The sequence below is a fragment of the Hemiscyllium ocellatum genome, chromosome 39, assembly GCF_020745735.1.
Source record: "Hemiscyllium ocellatum isolate sHemOce1 chromosome 39, sHemOce1.pat.X.cur, whole genome shotgun sequence".
NCBI classification, from domain to species: domain Eukaryota; kingdom Metazoa; phylum Chordata; class Chondrichthyes; order Orectolobiformes; family Hemiscylliidae; genus Hemiscyllium; species Hemiscyllium ocellatum.
Window position 1 is genome coordinate 27762352 of NC_083439.1, and position 23045 is coordinate 27785396.

The 23045-nt window shown below is 39.1% G+C and overlaps 1 long non-coding RNA gene across 1 annotated transcript in view; it reads left to right on the forward strand.

Moving 5' to 3' along the window:
* Positions 1-3903: 3903 nt before the first annotated feature.
* The window catches only part of LOC132834302 (uncharacterized), a 28560-nt gene continuing 9418 nt past the window's right edge, over positions 3904-23045 (forward strand). Inside the window, exon 1 of the long non-coding RNA XR_009647165.1 lies at positions 3904-4343. This is a non-coding gene — a long non-coding RNA (uncharacterized LOC132834302). The remainder of the gene's footprint in view (positions 4344-23045) is intronic.

Sequence of the window (23045 nt, forward strand, 5' to 3'; positions counted from 1 at the left end):
TTTCCCTTGCCCCTGTTTCAAAATCGGGTTTGGTGGCGAAGAGCGAATGGGTTAAATTCAGGCCGGTGCTGCTCAGCTTTCCTGGTGTGAGGGCAAAACTCAGACCCCAAAGTGCGAGTGATTTAAACAAAGTTTGCATTCGCCGTGCTATCGACTTCGGTAACGAGGGCGGGAGGGTGTGTGTGTGTGTGTGTGTGTTGGGGGGGGGGGGGGGCGTTGAATGTATTTACAGCTTTCGAGACGCAGACACGCTCAGAATCTTAAAACCCTGCACGCATTTATTTATTTAAACTAGGCTGAAAGTTGCTTCAGACGATTCTCTCACCACCCCCCTCCTCCCACCACCCCATTTTCTCGAATTTCAAAGCCTCCCTACTGCGCTGTTACCTAATTAATGGTGAAACGCAACTAAAGCTAATTACTCAATAATTTTAAAGCAGTTAAGGCTGGGCGTTGGTTGTAACAGGATTCGAGTTGGTGAAGAAAAAAAGTTTGTGCGGCTGTTAAGCTCATTCAATATAATATGTATATATTTTAAAAGGTATCGCTTGAATATTCTTTAAAGATCAGGTCTCGAAAAGGGTTTTCTTTAATTTAATTTTAAAACACCTAAACGCAGGAGAATATGTGTGGTGTCTTTCAAAATTTGAGTTTACATATAAATTCCAATGCAAAATTAATTTTAATGCAGCTTTCAACTCAAAGATGATTGCCATTATATTCTCAACCTCAAAGGGACTGGGGATGCAATTTTGCAACAATTTGTATCATGGTTCTCGTGGGCTGATTTCAGTTGACAACGCGTGTGCTGGGTTTGAACTCTATAATTTGCTCTTATGTCCCCGCATTAGGAGCGTACAGCGAACTAATGAGCGCTTGCTTCTCCGAATGTCACATTTATTTATTTTCTTCTGCAGAAAGTTTTTGAGGAAAAGCGATGGGCTTACACCAAGTCCCAAACCTTCCTGGTAAAGCACCGGACACATCCACACACACACACACACTCGAGGAAGAATTTTTCAAAAAGGTGTAATCTGGAATGGTATTGCGTTCTGCCAATTTTTATAAAAATGGAAGTTTGACCAATAATCGTGTAAGCATGGAACTACACCACACACACACACACACACACACACACTTGCAGGCAGTCTTCATATGTGTAGACTTTTAATACTGACATTGCAACAAGAGGAACGAAACATGGACAAACAGAGCTGTCTGGATATTAAATAAAGTGCAATTCTTCAAGAAATCTTCTGTTTCGGCTTGCAGCGATGGCAACATACCGCTAGCTAGGATTCAGTACATCTTGTACAAGTTCTTTTTTTCTCGCTTTGCTTCCTTCCCCTCCCCGACCCAACCCCAAACCCCTTTCCCTCCATCCCGGGAGGTTGCCCATCTTCAGCAGTTTTACCTTTTGAGAGGAGATGGCATAGATCTCTTGGCAATGGAAGTGTTGTGGATTCCATTATTAAGACGCAAGCAGACACACGCATTTTGCGTCCTTTGCAGACTAAAGAACTGGCGTTAAGTTTATTCTATTTTAAGTTGAGAGTCGTAAACTGCTGTAGAAGGGGAACATTGGGCGCTACAAATCTCGGCCTTTATTAAAAATCTGAGCACTCAGATGCTATCCCACCTAAGGTGTGTGATTGAAAACGACTCTTCCGTCGTGCCAAAAGAGGCTGTTATATCCCTATATATATCTGTTAGCAGTTTGATGCGGTGAAGCACTTTTTGGAAGCAAGATAACCCGATTACCACTGACCTGTGCCTTTGATACTCCAATTCTAAGTTTATGTAATCAGACTCCCCACGCTCTTTCTAAAGTCTTTTAATAAATGTCTATTAAAACGCCACAAAAACGGGATAAATTTACTGTAGCTGCCGCTTTACAGGAAATAAATGCTAATGATGGATTTACCACCAGGGATTCGCCTTTAACTCCACCAGACTGCTGTTCGCGGCCCAGTCCTCTCCAACTCAAAGCTTCCTCACTATTTATTTTCAGTTCAAATTGACATTTCTTCGGAGGGGAATTAATTTATTGACAGCCCCGCGAAATAATGTTTCCCCTCTCTACTCCTCCGATTTTTTTTTCTTCTTCATAAACGAGTGATTTGCGAATCCCTTTGTGCAAACTTTTTTTGCAGGCTTCATTGAGATGTCTCTGTTCTGCTTGTCTGTCAAGTTATCTCTGTGCACACAAAGAAAGTGCTTCTAAATGGACTTAGTGCTCAGTGTGTGTGCTCTCTAAATGTTAGAAAATTGTGCCATCTACCCGTTATCCACAGAATTGTCACTTAAGGACCTACTTCGAGTTTCAACTACAAGTTAAACACGACAGGAACAGGACTGATTCAAAGTGAAGGAAGGCTATATTATCTTAATACTTGCATTCAGACAGAAGTTAACTGGTTCACTTTATGTCCTCCTGTTTACCATATTAATAATTTGCAGTTGGATGAAACCCGTCCTATCTTACCCACCTGTTAGCCTGAAATTTAGCAACCAATGTTTGAGAACAGTGTAAATTCCATAGATACTTGAACACCACTAAAGGCCCAAAGAAGCAACACACTTAATACCGCATTTTGCCCCATTATTTTTACGACGGGGCATCACTGATTTGTTTCCTAGGGGACAAACAGGCCCCTGCCTTAAAAAAAATAAGTCTGGTGTCTTCTGACAGTGAGTAAGGTGGGCACGCACTAACGGAATTATGCACAGTTGCACACACAGGAATACAGTTTGCAGATGTGAGGGGATAAAATCTCCCTTCCCACTAAACGAGAATTTAAACAAACATATATTATCAGAAGCATTTCCCCATTCCTTTGAATTATAAAATATTTGCTCGGGCACTTAGTTATTCATTCCTCTGATGAGAGGAACTCTCCGACGTAGATTGAATGGTGTCAGACACCAACATCGTTTTGTTTCGCGTAGGAACTGATGTCAGTGCATGGACAAGTGCACTGAGCCGAGTACATTAATAAGCTTTGTAACTTCGGTGCCCCGGTTTGAGAATTTCGTTGCAAACACCTAGCCACTCGCAGGTTTTCCCCAAGACTGGCTCGAGGGTTTAGGAACTGTTCCTCCGAATTTCACTCGTTATTCCCAACACTTAACTGAAATAACTCAAAAGTTAACAATGAAACAGACACACGGGTTTGGACGGGACTTTACAATCAAACAAGCATTTTTTTTTCCCTAATTGCTCGACGAGATTATGTGAATGGTTCGGAAAGACAGCCTAGGTTGCTAACAAAAGTTGCTGGTTGGTGGGTAGCTGCGTGCTAGAGATGAGGCTGATTATATCATTGCAACGCACCACAAATGAGACGTTCTGGGATCTGAGGGTCAACCATCGATCCCTTCCTATGTAACGAAAGGACGGGTTAATTTTCTCTCATTAGCATTCCCATTGCACCAACCTACAGATTGACAACTAACACATCTGCTCTATGCTTATTTTTTTTTAAATAACGCCTTTCCCAAATTACAAAACATGAGTCTTATCTGTTTTGTGTGTCTTTTATATCGTGGAAAAAAAAACGCACTAAAACACCCGATCATTCCCCCTCTTTCCAGTCAAGCATTTGTCTCAATTCCACCTTTTTTTTTGTTTTATTATTTCTTTTTCGCCCCTTTTCTCTGCCCTCCATCTTCGACGTCCAACCACATTCTGTCTTCTCCTCACACCCTCACCCTTCCTCTCTCTCTCTCTATAACCCAGCGCCTTGATGTTTTGTTTGCCCTGTGCAATAGACGAGGTTTCGTCGGCACCAAAGTGGCAAAGTTCAGATTGAGGGAGAGGGTGAGAGAGAGAGAGAAAAAAAATCTCCATCCAGCCGAACAAAAGGATGCCTGGGATTGGAAACTATAGCATGGATATGAAAACCGCAGTTTCGACTGGTGTGTGTATGCGTGTGTGCGTGTGTCTGTGTGTGTCTGTATGTGTGTGTGTGTCTGCGTGTATTTTAAAGGTTTCTTTGAACTGCCTTTGTGCTGAGTCGGCGCTGCTTCTTGCCAATGCAAGTCACGGTCGTACGAACTTTGTGTTAACCTTTTATGTCGAATGAATCTTTTCATTTGGAAAGCCATAAATCTCATTCCGTAGCTCCTTTTGTGCAGCGCACTACGACTTAGTAAGCCAAGTGTGCGTTCAACAACAACAACAAAAAAAGTAGGAAAACAAAAAAAAAAGTTGCAAGCCGATAGAAAGTATAACTTTAAAAGCAAACAAACAAAATCAGATTCCAATGTAAAGTGCGGGACTGGCTGTTCACAGGAGACGTCGTGGAAGCAATCGAAGTGGAAACGGAGCGCGCACAGTCACAGTAAGCAAGCTATTTTCTAAAAACCTCCTTCAAGGTTTACATGGAGACGATGATTTATCGTTTCGAAACGGTCATTATTTTGGTGAATTTCAAGTAGTTAGGACCTGCTGTGAATTGAGCCGAGTGGTTAGGAACGGGACGAAGGACTGTGAGGATGTGAGAGAGAGTTACAGCAAATAGGAAATACTTAAATAAATGGTCATTTGAAAAGCATGCTTGTAAGCCAGGTGAACAGCTACACGCACACGCCAAAAAAAAGGGAATCTTTTAGCTGAAGTTTATGGCGAACTGTCAGCAATTGGGGAGGGGGGTGGATTGGGGGAAGAGCCTGTAAATGCTGTGCATGCGCGAGACGGGATGAGTAGATAGAGAGAGAGAGAGAGCTGGGGAGAGAAAGTTTTATCATTAAAGGTCTGGCCTGCAAAACTCTCCGACTCCAAATGGAAATATCAGGATCCCATTAAACCATGACTGTTAGATTGGTTATTCCCGTACTGTGATGAGTTTGTGTGTTTTACTCTTGTAAGTGAGTCTTTTTTTGTGTGTGGGGCGGGTTTGGTTTTATTTTAAAACTTATCATTGAGTTAATGGTGTGTGATTGCCCGTTCGTTTGGAACCTTTTGTAATACTTTTAAGCATAAAAAAGTGTTCTTTAGACTGCGTGTGGACTATCCGTTGCTTCGTCCGGTATTCCAATCACTATTTGTTCCCCTTTCCCTCTTTTTTTTCCCTCTCTCTCCTCCTTAAATTTCTTCTCTTTCTTTTCCTACCTGCGAACGTTTCATTATTAATAAGTTCTCCCAGTCCCCAGTTACAACACCTCCCCCCACCCCCCATCCCTCCTCCCACCACCAACACTCCCGCCCTAGTTGAATCTTTCTATCATTGGGCATCATTGCGGGACAGCTGTGTTTATCACTATCGGTACAGGAGGGATCATTCGTCTCTCAGTCTTCCGCTCAGAGCGTTATTAATTGCCACTACAATGCTGGTGATTTTTAACTAATAACAAAGTTGTAAATTAACGCGTTCCCTCAAATATTACTAATTTGTCAACACTGATTGATTTGACTCATACTCCGCTGGTGTGGATAGTGTTGCAACCACGATATTGACTGTGTGACTATTAATGCAGACTGGCAGCTTTCTGTGAGGGCAAACTTAATGAAACATTTTTTTTGTTATTGCTGTTGTTAGTGGAATTATCACTGCAACCTTTACTTAAAAAGCAATCGCTGAGTTTTAAAAATGCTGTTGCAACTAAATGTAAAATGTCAGTGTGTTCTGCCTGTCTGTCCACTACAGTGAGTGGTACAGTACAGCATCTATTAGAGTCCCATATTTATTTGTCCAAGTCAACATTTTCATCTTCACACGTCACTCGCCTTGATCAACGTACCTTCCAATCTGTTTATTATTTTAAGAAATCACCCGAGGTGCAGTGCCGAGGTGCTGATGCTTCAATACGGCATGTAGAACACCTGGAAGTCAAGAGAATACTGTTAAACTTCGACCTCTGGTCCTCTGGTTTTTTTTCTCTCTCTTTCGGGATAAAGCCGGAGAGAGAGCGATTTCAATCGTCTCAAAGGATGGTTAAAAAGCCTGAATGAATAGCTCGCTCTGATGATGAACTTACTGCCAGCGTTAAGCCTTTAAGCCCTTTGGTGGATTCTGACACTTTTCTATTGGAAAACAGTAACTAAGATTTGCAAAGTTCCCTCGTTCTATGAACATCTATTGTTTCATCCTGTTTCCAGCGGCCTCACTAGGTTCTGACAATCTATTATTTATATACATATGTAGTGCATCCATTTTTATTCCAGATTGCTTCAAAACTAAATATAGGAATTCCAGCTCACACGAATTTGGTGCTCCTGCCGTATTGAGTAGAAACAAGCAGCAGTCTATTTTATTTACTTTGTCAATCTCCAGATTAAAAGTACAAACATGCTGTGTGAAACTAACTTTCTGCAGAAATTAAATTTAAATGGAAGTTGCAACCTCAATGGGACCTATATATATATGAGGAATTCAATCTACCGAGCATTGTGACTCGTCTTTAAATAGGTTGTATTTGTGTGCATGAAACCTTTGTCTGGGTTTAGGAGCAAAGCTTTTCAAGCAGACCTAGCGATAGTTCAGGGTCACTGGCAATTTACTGTCCCATTACTTTAAAGCCTGGCACCCCGAAACTATTCAAGAAATAAGAAAATTGGAACGACTTCTAAATACTACCTTGACGATCTTCTCTCACATAACCTGCTGAAGAATTCGGTTCATTTGAACGGAAATTATATCGAGACATTTCAGAGACACAAATGGCGTTTATTGGGCGTTCACAGTATGAATGGAATATCTGGCTATGTCATGTAGCAGAACTCACACAAAGTGCACTTCAACAGTAAACATTTTTTTTCAAAGGCATGAATCAGGGGAACATGTTTAAGTCTTTGTAATAAAGGTGCTATAAAATGTATTTCAGCGAGTTGCTGTTGCATTATTTGCACTTCATGTGCAACTGGCTATATAATAACACCAAGGGAAAGTCGGCTTCACAAACATGTATTGGTCTAAATGATGTCCTGATTTATCGAGGCAAATTTATTTATTATTAAAACCATAATCCTTAAGCACAAGAACAGCTTTAAAGGACTCGTCTACTTCTGAATGATCTGGTTCGTTTTTCCGTCTTGGTTTAGTACTGAGGAGTTAAAAAAAAATCCTGCATCAGACCCAGCAGAAAGTTTAGACTTCTATTATCATTCGCCTGAGAGTCAGAATAAGGAATCACATGGTGAAGTAGCAAGGAGTTAATCCTTATATCATCAACTCAAATTTGGTTATTAAATCGGTGGCCAGCAATAATTTATTTACAGAGTGAGTCACATATCTTGTCTCTTGATGACATCTTCTTCGCCCACATCTGTTTACTGCCTCCCAATAACAAGCAGAATCTGTAAAACGGTTTTTTTCCCCCTCCAAATAAGTCACACTGAAGTCTTCGCGGATTTCTGTTTTACAGATTATGTACAATATAATCTTCAGTAAAATCATTGCCAAAATATGCAGAATACTTATTAGAAAGTGTGACAAGCCGTGAAAGTGTGGAAGTGCATCTGCTGGTGCCTTGATTGTAGAATCACAATTAAATACATTTCATATTTCCAAGTTCTAATTGAAAATTGCACGTTAACTACAGCAACCAAATGGGGCTGAAATTATATCTGTAATCCTCCCGAAATATAAAAAAAGGGGTTATGTTACAATGAAGTACCAAATTAATTTGGTACAGTTAACCGATACTAATTCCCAAAAATAGCCATTACTACAGATCTTGATAAATATTGCAGAATAGGAAAGAAAAACAGGCGGTCATTGAAATCACTGAATGCCCTTTCTAATTAGAACCAGTGCTATAAGGTTATATTTAAAACATTTAGCCCCCAGTACAGTATTAATTATCGTAGCTTTAGACTGACACGCTGGCTTTTAACGCTCAAGCAGAGACTAATATTTACGTGTATATTTGTAGTCATTTATTTGGCAATTCAAAATCTGATTCGATTGTTAGGCAGATCATTTTATTGTATCAATACCTCACCAGGCACGATTTCTAAGCGATTAAAAAATGGCGCTCTGTGGCAGGTTATCAACTGCCGCCATTCTGTGGACGCGGATAAGTGGGACTGTTTATTAGAAGTATTAATAAATAATTCCGGCTAGCATTGTTCGGTGTTTTTATCGTTATTCTCAGATTTTATTAAGACGAAACAAAAAGAAAACTGCGTTGGAATTAAAGCTGGTGGAACGACATGTATCTGCCGAGCAGTTAAAAACAATTTCATTTATTGGGTATTATGCCACTCTGCCGATATATCAAGGAAATAGTCAGGGCAGGTTATTTGCTTTGATAAATTGACCGCGCTGAGCAGCTACCCCAGTAGACTGGCCTACATAGTTTCAGCATAATCAATGATAGCGGAGATATATTTAATATCCCACAACATATTGATCTTAGATACTGCATGCATTATATTTGTTCCTGTAGAATGATTTTTTTTAGTGCTATGCATTGATGCACGTACTCTATGTATATCTGGAATCTCGGTTCATCTTCTAGATGTCCATTGGATTGACCCCACAGCTCCGATCCTTCTCCAATATGACGTTCAAATAGACACATGCACCTTAGTGCTTTGTCTGTTTGTGTTTTAATATGGATCCCTTTTTAATTTATGATCTGCCCCCTCTCCCCAAAGATCCGAAGATTAAACCGCGCTCAGAGTGAGTAGATTAAAGCGGATCTGAGATTGGAATCCTGGCCCAACACGTGACTCTGAACAATTGAATTCATTACAATATCAAGACAATCAAACATAAACCAAGTCTTATTAAAATATCGAACATACTGCATTTATTTGAATAGGTAAAGAACAAATGACTGAGATCGGGCTGCTATATTGTGTGATTAATATTTCATATCATTATAGTACATTGTTCAATATATTAATGAAATAACATGCTTAGATATTTGTTTTAGAACTAGATACCACGGCATTGTGTTTATTAATCAGCACACGCATGATAAAAAAAATAGGGTGGATGGGAGTCAGGAAATTTGCAACATATTTGGTACAGCAGGGGGAACAGTGATGGCAAAGTTCTGACGCTTGCATCTTCTGAAACTGTACGGTGAGAAAACTGATTTGTACAAAGATTATTGTATAAAAAATGTCCTCCGAAATGGACTTAATGCACTTTGCTGTTGTAGTCTCTCCAAGAACAATGATACACACGCATAACCGCAGTGGGTCAAATTCGCTAGATTATTCCATTAAATACTTCACGAATTAGAAATAGACTTCAGGAGCGTTCCTAGAATGAATCCCAAGGCTAAATATATATAGGTTTATCAGAAAAAGAACTCCAATATAATTTGCATTAATACAACAGAGGGATTTTTATCAGTATGATAAAGAATTGGAACAGAGTCCTCATTTCCTCTCAGATAAACAACACCTGAAGAGATGTCCAGAAAGTAGTTCCGCCCTCTGTTCATTATTACAAATGTTTCCATACTCTCCAACACCTAGAAATGAATTCAAATGCTCCTTTCCAATAAAACGATGGTCGGTGATTTACAACCTACGCAACCATGTCCGGCTAGATTTAATAAGTCCCCAACTCTAATAAGTGTCGATTTTGCAATGAATTCGGTTCTGCCTTTTTAATTTTGCACTGTCAAAATATAAAATCTCTTGATTCTACTGTATTAAATATCGTATGAATTGTTCGGAAACTTGATGCACAAAAAGGGCCTGACTGATATTCTGTATCTGGTACTTTAAAAATGACAAATGTCTTGTCAAATGTAGAAAATCTATTCCATCTGGATCTCCACAATTACTCATTCAGTGAAATGCGGCTGGAAAGGTCTGACGGCGCGTCACATAAAATAAATTTGTAATGTAATAGCAAAAACGTAGGGATAATTTGCTGCTAATCGTCTTGTAGCATGGTGCTGGAGAGGAAATCAGCTGGATAAAGAGTGCGACAGGGTTTGAAAAGAAGAGGAAAAAGTTTATAATTAGTGTTGAGACAAAAAGCATCATATTTAAAAAATCTTTATGTTGGAGTGCTATATGTTTCTTGCTTTATAGTCCAGGGAGAGTTGGATAAGTGCCTGACCACTGAATTAATAATGGCCAGTTTCTCGGCTGCCTGTTCTATTGGAGCCGGGTTTTATACTGTAATCATTAGCAGCCCCTCTGGCTACATGTTTTGCATCGGTGTAACACTATGACACAGTTGTAATACAAACTCCTCAGTCTTGCTTTGCATTTTGTGGCAGGAAGTTTAACAGCAGTAGAATTCATCCTCACTCTCTAGTTTAAATTGTAATCGTAAAAACTCCGACCGACTGTAATACTCATATATGAAAAATAAAATATGGTATATTCATCAAACATTTTTGTCCTATCATCCTTCAATTTGGATTGAGGGATAGAGTGAATTTACGATTCAATGCGATGTGTATTTTTCGTATTCATTTTTATATCATTTAACATATATTGCTAATGGAATTAATTGGCATTATGTAACTTTGCCATTAGCAGATAAACTACTGAGTGTCCAAGTAAAGCAATATTTTAATGTGAGCGGTTCAGGATCAGCACGTCAAAAAAAGATGCTGTTGTCGGTCTCTAATAAAAGGTTCAATAATTTAATGAAAAGTTACAAAGGGTAACGATGTTTGTGTCATGTTTGAGAGACTGTTTGATCTGCTCACTGCTTTTGGTGTGCACATCCCACTAATGACAGCGGGGTGGCGCTAATATCTGTAGTTTCTCTCCTGTACTTTCAAAATGGTGCAGTACAATCAAGCACAAAAGAATTTTACATGATTGAATTTGTTTGGGGAGGGGGGGGGGGGGGAGGGGGTCCATAAAATGTGACAAAATTCCACACAGATTTTGTGGATTTTTAATAAAATAAAATTGTCCCGAGCTACAGACAATTTCAGTACTAACATTTCAGACGGTGACTGCTGCAGAAGAGTTTTGCAGAGTAAAAGTTTTTTTTATATTTAAAAAAAACAATTGTTGAAATAAATACTGCAGCTCAGCGAAACCGATGTGTTGCACGAAGGGGTTCCCTGAATATGATACTGTTTGTCAACTATCTTTACTTCAAATGCGGAGTAACTGACAAACTATGGCGCTTCCGAATTTAGGTTAGATTATAATTTTGATTTTGCTTTAAAAAAGAATACAAAACTTTCTTTAATAACTGTGCAGAACCCTTACGTGTAATGATTGACTTTGCTTATTTGCCCCTTTCAGTTCACAGAATCAAGTCAGCTATAAGGTATTGGAGAAAATAAACATATGTTGAACTGTAGAACAAACCATACATTTAAAAGTATTCTTTGATTAGATTCATTGCGATATATTTTTTTGTTTCATGACATTTGTCATATAAGAAAGCATCTAAATATCAAATAAAAGCGATTAACCCAAACGTATTGATTAATTGCGCCCCACAAAGTATCTTTTAAGATCTAATGGTTTACCTCCTTCTTGGCATTCCACTTAGCAACAAACGATTATTTGGTATTTTTGTGTTATTCTAGAGAAGGTGAGGAAAGTCGGGCAGGTGAAGTTTGGTGATTGGAACTTGTAGCAGCTGCCCACAATTAAATACGATTGAGTTCGACTACAGTGTTGATAGCATTTAATTCTGAGTTAACATGAAATCTTGGAATATTCATTCATGCCACTCAGGTAAAAGCACATGATAAAGAAAAAACGGACTTTGTCACAGCTAGTATTTATTTAATTCTTTTATTGGTGCAACTTCGTCAATCGTCAACAAACGTGAAACACTTTAATTATGAGCATAGTTTCTCTCAATGGAGAATCGTTTTATTTCAGACTGAGTTCGTGGCATCGCACAAAGACTCCGAATTCGTTTTATTTTGCGGTATAATTATGAAGTTCGAATTTTGCAGTAAATTGACGCTAGCATACGTACAGTTGTCGCCCGTCCACTTTATTCAAAATCCTAATCTTTTGATTATGTTAGTTTCTTTTATTTTGTGAGATATTATGGATTTGCAGAATAAATTGTTAAGAGTTATTACTCAGTCAGGTACTAGGAGGCGCTGGTTCCTATTCAAAATTATGTACTAAAAAAGCACAGTTCTTTGTCTAGGTAGAGTGCTTTGAAGGTGACATCAAATCCTAGGATTAAATTCTTGGAAACGAAAGCCAATGTACCTCTAATTATTTTTAAAAAAACGCATCGTCCAGTGTTATTTTAAACCTTATTGGTTGCAGAATTAAATTGTCTGTTTTAAAGGGCGTCTTATCAAAATGGCTATGCTGAATTATCTGCGCATCCTTTCGAAATGCATAAGTAAAATCTAGCTTTAATTTAAAGGATATATTCGCTGCTATGAATTAAAAGCGAGAAAGATAGTGTTTTTTTGTTTTTAAGTGAAAAATAAAATGAATCATATGCATCGGTGTGCTAGTTTCGTTCAATATTATATGTCGAGGATGTTGTTTGTCTTGTGAAATTAAAAGTGACATTCCAACATTAAAATCTCTTAAATGTAATAAGTGAAGTCATACCACGGATTTGTTCGGGGTCCTGATAAATAAACCGGCAAAAGACTCAAAGGCTAATCAATGCAACTATATTTTGTCCACGATGGTTGGGGAACTGATAGATTGTAATTGAAAAGAGCAGATATAAAAGTGGGCGCCATTCTAACCGTATCAAACGAGTAACAGGCAATAACCTATTAACACATGCTATCGTCAAACTTTTGAACATTTCACATTAAGATCCTCAAATTGTTAAATTAAATGCTTCTTTCTTTGTTGAAACAATGAGAAAAGCACCAACAACTGTTCTACACGTTAAAAGTAAAAGATAATGGATGAACTTGCGCAATTTGGTACTGACTTGAAAATCACAACTATTCAACTAGATGTTATGTCGAAAAAAAATGTTCGCAGAAATAACATGCGGGAAATGTATTGTCCAAACGTATTGCATATTTGTAAACCCACAAACATAATAGTTTACCGAAAAAAAAGCCTGATCTTCGAATTAACTTCCAACTTGTCGATTTAAAATAATTTGTAGGTATATACCAAGGATGGGACCGTTGTCATAAATTACAAATCAATACACTTGTGGTCCGTTATGGGTATGTGTTCCCAGCATAAATTTCATTGAGACTCATAGCCCTCGGTGATTTTTCTAATTTCCTGTTTTCTTATAATCTTTGCAATCGTCAGGTTGTCACCTTCCCCGCATCAATATAATAACGTCCAAAGCAAATCAATTTGTTCTTTGCGTTTTGATCCTTTTTGGAAGCTGATTTCAGGTTATAAAACAGGTTATTTTCTTTGCAGATTTCAAGAAAGTGGACATACGGAGAGTCTGCATGTTTTCTCCGTGAAATTATGTCTCACTCTAGTTAATTTTACATCACTAATGTGCAACAAGGTAGTGCTCAGAAAAACATTTTTAATCATCACGTTACAGACTTAGATTTAAGTTCCAGAATCCAGTGCTGGTAACATTTCTTAAGAATCGATCCAAGACTTAAAAGCAAAATCGCCCCTTTTTTTTGCAATGAATGTTTTTGTAATATTATTTACAATAAAATGAATGGCCTGATGAAACGTTTTAAAATATTTCAGCAGTGTGATGCAATCTTTGTATTTATTATAAAACTATTATTGTGCAGAATTATGATCGTTCACTTGAAGCGTACATCTCGCGCTAGCTATAATGAAATAAAGTCATCAAGATCAAATTCGCAACTTTCATTTTGTATTTCATTTTAAAATGATAAACGTGCGGCCATGAATATGATAGATGTGCAAGAGTTATTTCTTGAAGTTATCTGAACTCATTTATCTGTTGATATTGCTTTCAAAAATGGTCTTGACGGTAAGGTCAATTGGATGACGGCATGGGAAATCATTTTGCACATTGACAATTAAAACAAGGAAGTTATCATGCAGGGCATAGTATTTCCCCCCCCCCCCCCCCCCATTCTTTCCTTCTGTGTTGTGATCAACTGATGTGATGTTCACAACAAATCTATATTATCCAAACAACAATATTGCTTGGAATACATATGATATTAACTATTAATAAAATTCTCTAATCTAAACTTCTGCACACACGCTAATTGGACTCTAGGAACCTATATGTTCGGTGTTCTTTGTTTGATTGCATCGAGTTTCTGAACACAGCATGAAAATTGGCATTTGTTTTGCTGCGTATGAATGGTTAATTTGCAGATCTATAAAATAGTATTCACGGAGAGTGGGATGTTATGAAAAGTTAGTGTCTGCTCATGAAACCCCTCCAAATCCATTTATGAAATATTTCGTTGTTTTCAGTCCTGTAGCGTCGTACTAAGGCTAGTGAATTGGCATTATCGAAGAACACACGTTTCAAATCAGGTTTCATGAGTAGGTTTTAAAGTTTATTGTGGCAGAATCGAAAGTTGTGGTAGAGGAAGAAACACTTTGTTTAAGGGAGACTTAAAGGGTTTCAGAAACATGCAATTGGCATACGTCAGAGCTGCTTAGGACAAGAGTTTCTACAAAGCACCTGTTGAAGAACCATCTTTGACAAGTTCACTGTTGAATGTATCAGGCAATCTCCATATTTAGATATATGAAGTCCTTTAAATGATCCCATATCTGTCTATGCAGAAAATTAACGCATTTTTATTGTCTATAGCTGTTAACAGTTAGGTTGCGAACTTAGATCTACGTTAACTGAAATTTTGTACGATAGTTACTTATTTTAAGTAAAAAAGAACTCTACTCATCTCGAACGAAAGCATGGAGCATAACTAGCGAAAGTTGCCCCGTATTTTCCACAAATCTATCACGGAACAAATGAACGTATAACTGCAATGGCATCGAACTAAATATTTCAGCCACTTGATAACTTTCTTGATGTTCCTGGCATTTTATTTCGCAGGTTACCGTTTATGTACCCCCGCCTCCTCCCTTCTCCAGTGGTCTAAAATCTAGCAGCCACTTTTAAATGTCAACATTGCGGAAGAGCTGTCAAGATCGACACGACAACTACCTCCTGCTGATTTTTAAGCGAAATTCGAACCTAATCAACATTTCACATCGCTAACTGTTCAATCTCTCTTTTTTTAAAGAAAAAGCAATAACACCCCACAGATGGCACTGTTACAGGTGCTGGAAGCTTCAGTGTACTCCGCTTGGGAGGAGAAGTTTCAAATGGGACAGGTACAATAATCCCCCTAAAAAGAGTTTTCTATGAGCTTTGGGCGATGGAAATAGCTCGACAGCTTCCTCCTGCATATAGAAAAAAACTCAAGAAATTTCCATCAGAATATCCAACACACTTGCTTTAGGAATAAACAGCAAGGAAGATACGGCTGCAACTGATGTATTGCAGCATCGATTTACTGACCAATTTTCCTTATTCCCGCCGGTCCCCCCATCCCTTCCCAACATACCCCTATTTCCCAATAGAGAACCCTAGAGGGAATGAATTTGGGGTTTTCTTTGCACTGTTCAAGTGAATTCAGCCCAATTAGACCCCACGAAAAATCCATCACTTTCGCAAGACCCGAATGGCTAAAATGGAAGATTAACATAGAAAAACAAACACATGTGAATGAGGTATGATCATCTCAACCTTAAAAAAAACCCCACAATACAGGATTGCTATGATGTTTTGCATGATAATTCCAATATGGTTCGGTTCATAATAGCATGGTTTCTGCACCACACACAGATCTTGAGGACTTATAAAGGATCTAGGGTACAATAAGTATTAATATAATGCGAATTCCTCTGCCCTGAGAGAGAAAAAAATGTTTGGAAATATAGGATTGTAAGAATCGAAATAATTTTTTAAAATTAAGCAATTCATATAATTTAATACCCTACATCAAACCACATAAAAAGAAGACGAATTTGCGCCCATGGCAAGTCTACTGAATCATTGCTTTGCCTAATTCTTACTTGAATAATTTTCGTAAAATCTAACAGCAGAAATCAGGGTAAATTGTTCAACCTGATGCAATATCTGTCAAAAGTTTACATCAAAGACACAATATTATTCAGTTACCAGAGAAACTGTCTCCTCAGATAAGAATATCTTAATTACAGCGACACAAAGGTAACGATTGTAAAAAAAAATAAGATTTGAAAGAGAAGCTTTTCGGTCTGTTTCTTTGATGGTTTTCTGTATCGGATCACGATGAAGTTCTGAATCGGGGGAGCCTGAAGTTCGCTGAACTCGGTAGCTATAAGTAAACAAGTTGTCAGATTGGAATAATCTCTCTTCTTTGGGTTCTGAGAAAATTTCGGCCTCACATTCTTAGATGTAGCTAAATCTACTTTCTCCTCGAGCCGATAGTGGCGTACTTCGTGTCTTGGACAATAATGTGGCAATTGTTAAAGTTTTGTGACCCATAAAATTTCGGGGTTAGTATTCTGGCTATGGCATGTAATTATGCAAAACACTTTTCATAAAGACTTGCCATTCGATCTAATGGCATAGTCTACGGTCCAAAACTATGTGTATGTGTGTGTGCGTTGGGGTTGGGTGGGAGGGGATAGTGATGGTGGCGGGGGGTCATGGCGGTCATGGTGTGTGGGGGGAGGGGGGGAGGATGTGGGTGGGGAGTGGCGCGGGGCTCACTGATTGCATTCACATAGACTCTTACAGTACATCTACCTGCAAAGTTGCAGGTTACAGTGAAGGTACCGATTCCCAGTCTGACTACTTTCATTTTAAGTTCATACTGAATGCACTATATCAGTCTGTCCAAATATGCATCTGAGAGCAATTCCTGCTTATTTTGATTTCATGACAGTTATTGATAGCTGTGAGTGATTAGTGATGTCTATGTCCCTCTCTGGCCTGACGGGACATTGACAAGCGCATTGTAAAAGGGACTGACAGCTGAGATTGAATTAGTTGCATTTGTACAAATTTGAGGAACCGATAATCAGGAAATCAAAGGAGAGCTATGACATCCGACAGAAATATGGCTGGAAATCACTGATTACTTGGTAGAACTTTCTTTCATCATCAAGGCAAAAAAAAACAAAGGCTAACGTGTTAAATGCAACCCGACAAGCTGACACATGGACAAAAAAAAGCTATAGCTTATTGACTTTGTGCAGGGAGAGAGAGCGCGCGAGAAGCATTCCAGTATTTTAAAAGGTTTTATAATTATTATCTAAACAGCGACAAATAAGCACAGACATGGGCTCACTCGAAATACTTTGTGATCGATTTTCCATTTTACTGTTTCAATGTCCTTTTTTCCGTCTTAAGGAAAGATTTATATGGCTTCTGCAGAGTATGCTTCAGCGTTTTATTGATTAGAATTTTAACGAAAGCCTAGCAGGTAGTTACATCGCAGATTTTGCATTTCAGAGGGAGCACTCTACAGTAGGTGCCTTTATTGATGAAGGCTAGTTGACTAAATTGGTAGGTTTATTTAAATATTTAACTTTTAACAGAGAAAAATACATCATTTATTGAACAGCGTTTAATAAGATTTATCATATATAGTTAGCATGTCGGAATTATGATAGAAGCACCACATGTTACTGTGTAACACTGACACTCTGCCACTGAACTGATTGACCTGCCCCACGGAACTTCCCTGACAGCAAGTGATTTAATTCCACCTTACTTAGTCAGACGCGATAAAAACTAAAATCAAAAAAAGCTCATGCGATATTTTAGAAGTCCCCATGTTTCCTTTCAATTGCGTGATGGAATACCCATCAATTTCTAGGTGCATAATGATTTAGCTGACAGATCCTAATTTTGCGCAATAATGAAGATTTGCCAAGCGCTGTGATGACCATTCATGGATGTTCAATGTAGACGCTTCTCTAACAGATTTTGTAGCAAGGAAGCACTGGCAGAGAGAGAGAGAGAAGAGAGAGAGGCAGAAGAGACTGGTTGTCAGGGGTCAGGCAGTCGGAGATTGCTTCTTGAGATCTTTCAAATTTTGCACGTTTGAAGGCTTATAGGCTTACTGATTCGTATTTCAAAACAAGATCAGTGGATTCATAATCAAAAAATTGAGGTCTGTAACTGGGCTGCATTTTGATGCACAGAGATGTCTTGTAGGGTGAGTGAATTTGGAAAGCACTGTTCTGACACGTCTCTGATCGCTGGTATGACGGGTCTCGCTGAGAAAAGAGGAACTTGCTGTCTGTCTTGTTGCCTCTCGACCATCAAAGCCGGAGTTAGCGGAAATTGGGAATCAAATTAAGTGGTGGTCCAAAATAAATGCCAAATGAGTGCTTTCATTTTTTTTGAGCACGTGTTGCTTGCGAGACTGGCCCCGCGGTTCCCCCCACAGTCGTATGTCATTTTTTTTTAAAGAAAAAGATATTTCCACACGCTGAGGAAAAGGGGGTGCAACCAACGGGGAACACTGAACAGCCAGGACAGTTCTAAAGAAGTCATGGTGAGTGACGTTGAAAGCAGCATCTTTGTTTTCAAGCAGCATTCTGCTGGCTCGATCAATGACGTCACATGCTGGAAGCTGCTGCAAGAAAAGTTTGATACAAAAGTGAATTACCCAAATAATTATACCCAGAATATTAAAAATGGATGTCCTCTGCCAAGTTACAAAATTAATACCACATTATAATGAAAAGATAATTATCAGTTGGAAATCTTAAGATGCCTGCAGCTCGAAACTATCAAACCAGATACTGTCATTTGCTAATGCTAACGAAAATAGTTGGCTGTATACTAACCATTGACAGTACTTTCGCTGAGTACTGAAGAGAAAACAAAAACGGTTCGAAGCCAGGCAATCCACAATAGTATATAAAAGAAACGTTAATACCCTATTAAAACATGACAATTTTCTATTTGTTTTATCATTCTCCAACAACCAAATTTCATGTGAAAGTATCATTTCGGGGACACTGAATATTGGAGCATCAGTTAATCTTTCATGCATCTCTATTAGTGATGGAGATCTATTGCTATTGCAATCTTAATGACTTATTGTGAAATCAAATTGTATGGGGCATTGCTATATATGAAGGATTTAATCCAGCTTCACAAATACACCAAACTAACGACGCGTTTTGGGAAAAGGAAAGAAACGAGATTCATTGTCTTAATTAGTGCTAGGCCATAAGTCAAGTAAGTTGGCCGGGGGCGGGGGTTGATGGTGGGGTGGGGAGGGGGGGGGGGGGTAATAGTTGTTTGGAATCGAACGTCTCTTTTTGTAACATTTCATGCGGCAACATGGTATTGTAACAGGGGTGCGGAATTAATAGATAAAAGAACAAGGACCACAGTAGAAACTCCCTTTGAATAGATTTATTAGTTTTGTTTTGTTTGTAGTTTGGTAAATCAATGAAACTGTAATTAAATGTACATCCTCCCATGTGTGAGGGAAAAAAACACTTAGCTCAAATGGGCATTTTGTTTAAAAATGACATGAATACTGATGGAAAATGAAATCCAGATTAAAGAAAGCAAGTGTGATATAAAGGGTATGGAAGCAATAAAGGTATATTGAAACAAGGCAATGTGCGGTATGTAGTGGGCAGTAGGAAAGGAGGACCAAGGAGCATTGGGCACCAGCATTAGCACAGAACAGTTACGAAAATAATAAGTGATTGCAAACCCGCCAGATAATAAAAGCTGAAGAAGAAAAATCGTTTTAAAAATGCAGCACAACGAACAAGAAGAAGAGAAAGCAAGATTGACAATTTTTGCAATAAGCAAAAATGGAGGGGAGGGGAAGAGTTGGCAGAGAAGAGGAAGTGTGAGTCTGAGAAAAGTAAGATAGAAGGGGGCCAGAGATAAAGCTCTGTCCTGATTGATGACCAGTTTTTTGTTGCTGACATTACCATTAAATTATTGCCCAGTATCCTAGTTGTGTTGTCTGCGGCGAACCTCTACCACAAGCTGTTTAATTTTTTTCTAATAGTCTCACGCCTGGCTGCCTTTAGCTGCTCGCTATTAATCAGCAAGAGGCTGTACGTTCAGGAAGAAAAGCGTTTGCACTGCACGTGTTCGACAGTGCAGTATAGTCTGCACTCAACCATTTATACAACAAATTATTCTTATTAGGTACACTTTATATTTCAATAAAATTTCACGCACAAAATACACTGCTTTGGAGTTCAAAGAATAAACAGCCTGCTGAAGAGAAAAAAACGCAAATCGGCCTGTCTCTCGCGTTCTTGTGTACGATCACAGCCAATCAAACCTGTGAGGCTAAAGCTAACGGAGCGTATTCATCTAGAGTAACCTCTGTGATATCAGTTCACTCATATTCACCTCGGAAGGAAAGTGGTTTGTTCTCTGACTAGCAGGCAGAAATTTTGTCATAGTACATTAACACTACTAAGTTTCCAGCATGGCTGGTGCAGTCAAATGAATATCGCAAAGTTTTTTTCCCAATATATTTTGCAGGGTGCATGGCACCTGTTAGTGTATATCAGCAGCATGTTCAGCCTCATTGAGGCTAATAGTTAAATATTCATTTTAAAGCTCTCCAGTCGAAATAAAGGCGCACTGTTTGAAATCCTCCAGCTTTGTTTTACTTGCACCAATTTATCTATTTCGAATCAGTGTTGTTGAATTACCCCAACACGTTGTAATGGGATTGACATTGGATTTTAAGGTGAATCAGATGTACTACCGCCTCCCGATGAGCCATCAAAAATGAATTCAGTTATGTCATTCAGTGGCAACTTTGGGAAACCTTCAAATTTACACAAAATATGAAGCAAATGCCAAAAGGGCTGTTTCCTTTTAAGCGAACACTTCTTTCAAATAAATGGTTGGTTCCAAAGGTAATGAAATTGGAATTTCTCAGGGAGTGGAACATAAATTCTGCATTAAAACGGCTGTTGATTTATGTATTAAAAAAACGAACAATTTATAAGGATATTTGTTTCAAACATGCCTCATTTTTAATTTTCATGGTATTGCATTGACTTGACTATCCAGTCCCAACCTTGCAGTGCCACGACCGTGTCACATTTAGATATTCCAGTAATTTTCATCCTTTGGACCAGAGCATGGATTGGACAAGTTACTCCCAACTAAGACTTCAGAACGCCCTGGTTTGAACAGCAGTGGTGTTAGTCCATCTCGAGGGCCTGGCCTCACGCTAATTACATATTGTACTTGTTGCAGCTTAACTCCAACCTCAAACGAAGGCACTGACGAGCTGATCTGATCAGCACGCCAGAGGTAAAAGGCATCTTGTTTCTTGAAGGAAACAGAAAATCTCCTCTGAGTTAATACTTCCTGGAACTTGGACAAAGAAGAAAGGAGCAACAAGAACCAACAGGGAGCGTGGCGCAAAGATTAATAACGTCATGAGATTATATAACAAGGTAAAACAATTAAAAATACAATAAATACCTCTGAGAGAGACCAGAAAGACCAGAAAAAAACCCAACAAGAAAAAAGTGGGCAACTGTACATTCTACCTCAGTAAAACAGTTGAAATATGAATGGTTCATCACAGAAGACAGATAGTTTAATGGGACACGTGCAATCAAAAACGTAACATTTCTGCTTCATTGCATGGCTTCTCTTTTGCTTATTTGACACTATTAAGCCCAAACCAACAGGACGACAGAGTAAAATGTATCAGATTTTCCTTGCCCAATATGCCGTGGAAAGTGGGCCCCTTTCAGATTAACACTACAATTTAGTCATGAAGGCGAACTCATAGATCGAAACAAAAACATGAATTGCTGGAAAAGCTCGGCAGGTCTCACAGCACCAGTGGAGAGAAATCAGACTTAACGATTCCCGTCCAATGGACCTTCCTCGGAACCCGTAGGTCCATGCCTGATTTGTTTGGAGGTGGGGGGTGGGGGAGGGGGTGTGGGGGTGGGGGGCGTGGGCTGGTGGTTAGCACCTTGCAATTTCGTAGCGGGCGTGAGATTTGGCTCAACCTGAGCTTGGCGATAGAATGATAGGAGTGTTGGGCATCTATTGGCCCTGTCCCTTGTTCATCATTGAGAAATGAAAACAGATACCGATGCGAATTGTAGACTGGTTGATTGGAGGAGTTTGGTGATTTCCAATCCAGCTTGGCGGGAGTAGAGGCCATGAAATCTGAGTGGGGTGGGTGGATGGACAATGGCCTTGGGCAAAGCAACATGTCACATAGCTACATGGGTTTAAACATAACAGCACTAGCGATTGGAAAATCTCAGATAAACAAATAATGGTGCATCGCACTGTGAAGTGAGTGCAACAATTAAACAGAATCTTCATTTGCGTCTTTTGGGGATGACATGCATCCATTACCAGATTCAATCTTCTCAGCATGAAGTTTTCATCTTTCGGTTGTTGTAGCACTTATATTAATAAAATTATGACCAGCCGACAATGTCAACAGTATGCTAACTGTGAGATAAAACTTCAAAAGTTGGAGCAGTTTCAACGTGAACTGCAACACATGAATATTCACCAGTTGCAATGCTTTGATTGAAATGTCACTGCAGTCAACTGACATCCACCCAAGACTGAAGCGAGTTTGTGCATTGTCAAGAGTTTGTAAGGTTAAAGACAAGGATGGTTCAATTCTAGATTCTAACAACAGTGCACGCAATAGTTGATGCGATTTAAATACAAATTAAAGCGGGAAAAGTGGACAATCTTTCTTCTCCACAACGGCAGAAACAAGACGTGCTGGAAATGAAATGAGGAGCAGAAAGGAGAAAAAGATATAAAAGTGCAGTTGATGCTCGAAGCAGTGATTCATAGAACTGCCATTTATTACTTTTAGATTAGATTACTTACAGTATGGAAACAGGCCATTCGGCCCAACAAGTCCACACCGACCCGCCAAAGCGAAACCCACTCATACCCCTACATTTACCCCTTACCTAACACTATCGGCAATTTAGCATGGCCAATTCACCTGACCTGCACATCTTTGGACTGTGGGAGGAAACCGGAGCACCCGGAGGAAACCCACGCAGACACGGGGAGAATGTGCAAACTCCACACAGTCAGTCGCCTGAGTCGGGAATTGAACCCGGGTCTCTGGCGCTGTGAGGCAGCAGTGCTAACCACTGTGCCACCGTGCCGCCCGTTTATTGTTTAAAAAGGCATTAATTCGGAAAGCGATTTAGATTTTGTATTTCA